We start from the raw sequence: 6,899 nt of genomic DNA on the forward strand, positions 1-6,899 counted from the left end.
CAGCTGAGAAAACACTCCTGGAAATCGTCTTTGGGTTGGGCCGCCTTTGATCAGGAAGTTCTGTTTATTCTACAGTATAAACATGGAAAAGACCTCTTCTCCAAAGAGGTTGCAAGCAGGGCCAGCGGATATGCCTGCCCTGAGCTGCAGGGCTGGGAAGAGGGAGGCTGAGCCCGTGGCTGTCTGGCCTACTGATGTCTGCATCCTAGTGCCTGGTGTGGGTGCATAGTGTGACTGGTATTCTTGGCGTAAAAGCAGGAGCTTAAGGGGCTGTCACAGGTGGGCGGTCTCATGTTAACCTTCATGCTGATAGGCTGTGAGTTCAGGCTCTGTGGTCTAGGGAGACCCAGAGCAGAGGCAGAATTCTGAGAGTAGAGCAGCCTCAGTCTCCCAGCCTCCAGAAGGGTGGCTCACACCTCACCTCACCTTACCTTACCGATTATGTTCAGAACGGGAGGAGGTGGTCTGAGGCGGTCTGAGGTGGTACCCGGTACTAGTTGACCTCCCTCCATAAGCTGAGATATATGGTGCTGTCTCATACTCCATGTGTTGACTGAACTGCATCTGGGGAAGTCAGCGGCCAGGGGAAGCCCTGAGGTTCAGAGCTCAGAACAGTTGTAGAGACAGACATAACCTTGCTTATATGACATCCACCTGTGATCTCACAGGCCACAAGGCTATGGGCAAGTTCTAGATCGCCCTGAGCCTTGGTTTCCACCTTTGTAAAAGATGGGGATGGGCCGGTTCCCCGCAGAGGACACTTCAAAGAAGAAAGAGGCCAACTGAGGGCTTGGGAGCTCAGTGGTCCTGAGACTCTGATAAGCTGGCTGCTGTGTGTGACTCTGTGACATTGTGATTCCGGTGTGCACTTCCTGCCTTTCTTTTCCAAAGGTCCTCAGCCTCTCCTGTCACCCCACCTCCATCACGAGTGAGCATGCACAAGAGTCAGCCAAATGCTAGACCCGTGGCCTCGGGTCAGCAACAGTTCTCATGTGGATGGAGCCAGGGATCGTACCTGAGCACGGGGGCTGGGAGAGCTGCATTTGGTGGCCATGGACCAGACAGGAGACACCTGGCCCAGCCCGGTGGAGTGAGCAGCAGAGGGAAGGACAGGCTGCTGGCATCAGAGGTTGGGGAGGAAGGAAGAGGCAACATTTCAGCATTAGACACAGGTGAGAGGCAGAGGGCACAGTCTGGTCTGGGGATTTGTTAGAAGACAGTCTCAATCTGGTACTCTAGCTTCAAGGAGTCTGATGTGAGATTTAAGCTCTGTGGTCCTTCATAGATGCCGACCAAATACACTGGGCCAGGATGGTAAGGGGGTGGGAAGTGAAGTGGGGTGGTCCAGTCTGAAAGTCCTAGATGGTTCGGGCCACAGGACTGACTGTATAGCTGGGCTTGGCTTTTTCTGGAAGGACAGACTGGATCTCTTGGGTCCTTTTCCAGGTCTGACCTAGAAATCCCAAGCTTGGAATCTGTGCTGTGTCCCCATAATGCAGTCAGGAAACCCCTACTCTCTAGCACGTTCTTTGGGCTGGTCCAGGATGGACTCCCATCTCCTGGGGAGCGGCGGCCGGGTGTAAATTGGATCAGAGTTAACTCCAGGGGCTGTGCATAGCTCTGGTTATGAGACGCCATAGGGAAAAATACAGCCACATATCTGTTCTGTGTGGACACGGCTCTCGGATGTCCTACCGGGAGGCAGGCAGGAGATAAAGGCCATGTATGATTGAAGCCAGCTGCCTCCATATGGGGGGAGGAAGGGAGATACAGCTCATCCTCCACCACCTCAGCGGTTCACGTGCCACATTTAAAGCTCTGCCTGCGATAGGATGTGATGCGGACTGTGTTTGAAATGTCTCTGGCTGATCTTGGCCTTCGATCACGAGAACTCATTAAGAACTGTGTTTTGTGGTTCTCTGTGGTCATCTGCATGACTGGCAAATGCCCGGAATCCCAGACAGCAAAGCTCTGCTGCGTCTTTCACCCTCCAACGAGGAAACAGCTCTGTCACGTTAGACCCTTGGCAGACACCTCCCTCATGTCCCTGCTCCAACCTGGAGCCTCACCAGACCCACAGGAAAGGTCGGCACTGCCTTTGTGACGATTGGTAGGGAATCCAAAGCCTTAGGTGACCTTAAATCCTAGGGAGGGAGCGGGAATGAATCATGCTGCAGACAAGCTTTGTGACTTCACAAGCAAACCGGCCGGGAGTCAAAAAACAGTTCAAATAGGAACATTCTATCCGTTTGCACACAGACACAGTCCGCTCACACATGCCACAACCCAAAGAGTCACCTTGTGTGCTGTCATCTACGTTTCGCCCCGTCCCATTCAGCCATTTGGATGCAAATCTACCTATCTGTCTCTAGACAGCCATGGAAACTCTGCAACACACCTCCTGGGCAACTCTGGGCATGAGCTGTCCTCAGAGCTCCTCCACCAGGTAGATCTGCCTAGGACAGGCCCAGTGGTGGCACAGACTCCTGGGGCACTATTGCTCCTGAGGAGTCCTCACCAAAGGGCCCTGGGGACTCAGTGTTGTCCAGGTGTGGGCATTTCTGTCCCTGTTTCTTCCTGGGACCCTGTTGAACCCTAGCTACTGGTTCAAAGGCTGCACAACCTCCAGATCCAAGCTGTGGTGTCCCAGGATGCTGAAGAGACAGTTTCTTCTGAGCACTGGAGGCTGGCACCAAAGAGGCTCAGAGATTTTGAGAGTAGTTGGAGATATGGGGCACTGGGCGACCTAATGGGTCTTCAGATCAGCACTTAAGGGGCCTGCTCTTAGAAAACGTGGGATCAACTGGGATTCTCCTGCTGGCCTTGGGTCTAGAGCTGGGGTGACATGCTGTCTGGGCTCATGAAAATCAGCTGACATTTTGGATTCCTGTGTACCCTAAGCCTAGGTGGCAGTTATCTTCCTAATCTCCATGTGTCACTACATAGAGATTAGAGATCTGTGCCAACACATGGCCTTGGGGAGGAGTGTGTGTGCGTGTGTGTGTGTGTGTGTGTGTGTGTGTGTGTGTGTGTGAGAGAGAGAGAGACAGACAGACAGACAGACAGACAGACAGAGACACAGCAAAAGAGAGAGAGAATATTCCAGCATGAGTGGAAGTCAGAGGAGAACCTCAGGGTTGACCCTTACCTACCATTTTTGTTTTGTTTTGTTTTTGAGACAGGTCGTCTTTGCTATGTTTCCACAGCTGGCCTGAGAGCTTCCAGGGATTCTGCTGACTGTCTCCCGTCTTTCCACAGGAGCATTGAGCTTACAGATTTCACATCGGGCCTCCAGGTTTAATGTGAGGACTCACACCATCCTCAGACTTGTGTGGCAAATGCTTTTTATCCACGGAGCTGATTTCCCCAGCCCTGGAGTTTGATTTTAAACAGTGGAGCCCACTGCGGGGGCTGGAGGTATCGTCAGAGAATGACTTCTCATTGTCTGAACCGCTAAGCTTGGGGTCATGTCATACCTGACAGGACATGCTCACACGGTGGGAGCAGGTCTTAGGCCCTTCAGCATCAGATCAGCTGTAAATTAAGGTCAGAGGAGCCCTGGGTTCTGGGGCTGTGAACGGCATGGAAAAGAAGGGCAAGCAGGAAGACCTTGAGGCTCTTCAAGCCTGAGCACACGGGGTCAGTGTGCCCTTTAGTTGGAGTACTGTGGGATCCTGGCTCCTCAGGGCTTCCAAGCCTCAGTGGTGACCAGCACAGACATGTGGCCTTGAACAGGTAGTAGCATACTGTGTGCAGGTGTCCGTGGGGACGAGCCTACAGAACAGAGATAATAGTTGAGGTTTAGCTTCAGACAGGGCCCTGAGGCTGCTGTAGCCAAGGTTCCCTTCAAGGTCAAATGCAAACGCAGTCATTAGCTTCACCCCTGTGGCATCCACAGTGTGGCACTGTTCCTCACATGTACAGTGGTTACCTCACCGTGCTTCCCCACAAGACAGAGTTGGGGCTTCCTCTGCTCATTTTCTCTAGGGTCCCTCAGGCTCAAGCTTCTGGCTTCCCTCAAGGCCTGCCAACACTCCCACCCTTCCTAGCCTTTACGTTGTCGTCTGTCTGCTGGCAGGGAGGCTGTCTTCTGTAGGGAAAACCTTCTAGCAAAGCAATGGAGAGCTGGCTATGCTTCCATGTACCCTGCCTCACTTGCAGTGCCATCCCCTGGCCTTGGCCATGGCATTGCAGTTCTAAGGCTAGTGCCCTGTTGTAGAACTGGCCTTTGGCCACTGGCTATAGGCTTTACCCACCCTCTCTGAGAGGCAGGCTCGTGCTAGGCATGGAGCCTTAGTCCCCTCCTTCATGGAGCTGCTTGAGCTGGAGAGGAGAGTCCTCATGTGGTCACGAGACTCTGCCAGGTCTCCAGGGCTTACACAGTGCACAGTGCATTGCCAGTTCCTTGGGCTCTGCCCTTGGTGGGTGGGGAACCTTGCTGCCAGGCTCCGAGATCCCTCCAGCAAGGGCAAGCCGTTTCTAGATCCCTCCACGCTTGCTCAACACTTAAATCAACTCTATTTGTTTCTCACAAAGGTCAGGAAGGGCCAGACGTGATCTTCCTGCCATTTCTCAGAGTTGGAAGCTGAGCTCACCCACAGGGAAGTCTTCCCCGGGGTCACCCAAGGTCTCCTGACAGCCACATCTGGGCCTCACTGCTCTTTGTCACCAAAGGCGTCTCCAGCCAGGCCGCATCCCTCAGCTGTTCCTGGAAGGAACCCTGCTTGGCCTCTGGACCTCCTCTGGACCTCCCCGAGAGTGCTTGCCCTCTGAGCCAGGGATAATCTCATTGGCCTGGGCCACACCTCCAGGAGTCAAGGGTTCATTTTCATGGAAAACCTGTGATCTCTGTCTGGTGTGTCTGTCTGTATTTCGGCAGATGCTTCTTGTCACCCTCAGGCCTTTCTCGTCTGTCCTGTGCTGCTACTGTCAAGCACAGAGGGTGAGCCACCAGCTCCCTCCAGTGCTGGGCTCTGCCCTTTGTGGGTTGCAGGTGGTGACTGGCCTAAGATGAGTGTGGCCGTGTCCCATGCTCAGGCCAAAGATACCAAGAGGACAGATTTCTGGATCTCTCTTGCCTCCATGGTTCTCTAAGATGACCATAATGCTGGAGACGGGACCCTCTGCCCCAGTTCCAGCCTCTCATCTAATATAGTCAGACCTCTTTCTCACAAATGGTGTCAGGGTCCTCCTTAAAAGATAGGGTGTTGGAATTGTCCATGAAAGTCTTCACCTCCTACAAATCCTTCTCAGGATACACATCTACTCTCAAGGTGAAGAGGGAGTGCAGAGGACAACCAATGGCAGCTATTCCTCTCCACCCACTGAGGTGTTTAGAGACAAGGTCGTTGGCTTAGAAGTGGCCCGAGGCCAGGCATCTGCCTCCTCCACCCACAAGTGCATATGCACCCCAGCTGACCCTTATGCACGAGCTGGGGTCCGGACAAGCACTCTGCTCCCCGAGCCATCTCCTGCCTCCCAGACGGCCTATTTTAGATGTTCTCAGAGAAGGGCAGGGCATAGGGGGAGGATTGTGGGAGAGGGTGACTGAGAGGGAGCCATTGAGCTGGATGTAAAGTGGATAAGTTAAAAAAGAAAGAGTTCTCTTTCTCCTCATCTGCATATAGAGCAGGGCCAGGAGACAGGCATTTTAGAGCCACCTCAGGATATGACATCTGTCCTGCAGAGGCTCCTTCCCAACCCTGGCCTCAAAGGTTTCTGTGTGATCCAGCATCTGTCTCTTCCCTCACTCATCTGATGTTGAAGGAGGAGGCCTCCTGCTGCTGCTGCTGCTGCTGCTGCTGCTGCTGCTGCTGCTGCTGGGAAGTTGGCAAGCTGGCTCAGGTTCAACAGCGGGTTAGGACTAGAGATGGCGCCTTATCGTCCTGCTAGAAGCCCGGGTTTTATAAGACGGCATCAACATCCCCAGGGAGACATCCCAAGTTTGGGCTTTGGAGGGTGGAGAGCCACAGGCATCTGGCAGAGCCGCGACTTCCTGCTTTAGCTAGGTTCTTCTGCAGCTGCCTGGGTGGTCATTCCTTCTCAGGCTGTAAAGCAAGGGTGGGTTTATGGGTCTCTTCAGAAACTCAGAGGCTTCTGTAAACTCTCACGGTTGAGAAGGTTTGGGGTTAAGACGAGATCAACTTTAAGTAGGCGTGTGGAGATCTGGGATTTGATGAATTGCATAATGAGGCAGAGGCTCTGTCAGGGTGTGTCTCAGCCTGGGGCAGTCCCAGCCTCTGACAGAAGGAAGATCCACTGTGTTATGTTCTGTTTCACGGGACTCAGAGTCGGCCCTAGCTTGGAAGATGGAGGTAGCAAGGCTCTCTCCTCCAAGATGGGCTCTCACACTGAGTGCCATCCAGGCCTCCGTGTGGTGGGCAGCCCACGCATGATGGTGGTGTACGATTTCCTGGGGATAGCTCAGTGGCAGAGCATTGAACTGCAGAGAAGATTTTATGTGTCTGTACAGGATCTAGGTCCACAAATGAATAAAACATGTGGCACTTGTCTTTCTGTGATGAGCTTAATTACACTACCTTTAAACCCAAAGCCAGCAATGGGCACCTGAAACAATCAAGCCCACCTTGATTTCCAGGGGACCTGTTTTAAAAGCTTGATCCATTTTAAAGAGACTCCTTATTCCTCCATGATTGAGGTCACAAGACACTGAAGTCTTAAAACCTAGGTGTGCCCATGCATATGTGTGTGTGTGTGTGTATGTGTGTGTGTGTGTGTGTGTGTGTGTGTGTGTGTGTGTGTGTGTGTGTGTGTTGCATCTAGAGGCCAGAGGGCAACCTCAAGTATTGTTCCTCAGGTGCCACCCATCTTGTTCATTGAGGAAGGGTCTTTCATTAGAGCCTAGGGCCCACAGATTGGGCTAGTCTGGCTGGCCAGCA

At 53.0% G+C, this 6,899-nt stretch overlaps 1 long non-coding RNA gene across 1 annotated transcript; it reads left to right on the forward strand.

The window, feature by feature from the left end:
- The first annotated feature begins 981 nt into the window (after positions 1–981).
- LOC147999496 (uncharacterized) lies at positions 982–6,511 on the forward strand. Its single transcript, XR_015644238.1, has 3 exons — positions 982–1,172; positions 3,183–3,302; positions 4,537–6,511. It is a non-coding gene; the product is annotated as an uncharacterized LOC147999496 (long non-coding RNA).
- Positions 6,512–6,899: the final 388 nt, after the last annotated feature.

The sequence above is a fragment of the Rattus norvegicus genome, chromosome 19 (genome assembly GCF_021556685.1).
Source record: "Rattus norvegicus strain SHRSP/BbbUtx chromosome 19, alternate assembly SHRSP_T2T, whole genome shotgun sequence".
Classification (NCBI taxonomy): domain Eukaryota; kingdom Metazoa; phylum Chordata; class Mammalia; order Rodentia; family Muridae; genus Rattus; species Rattus norvegicus.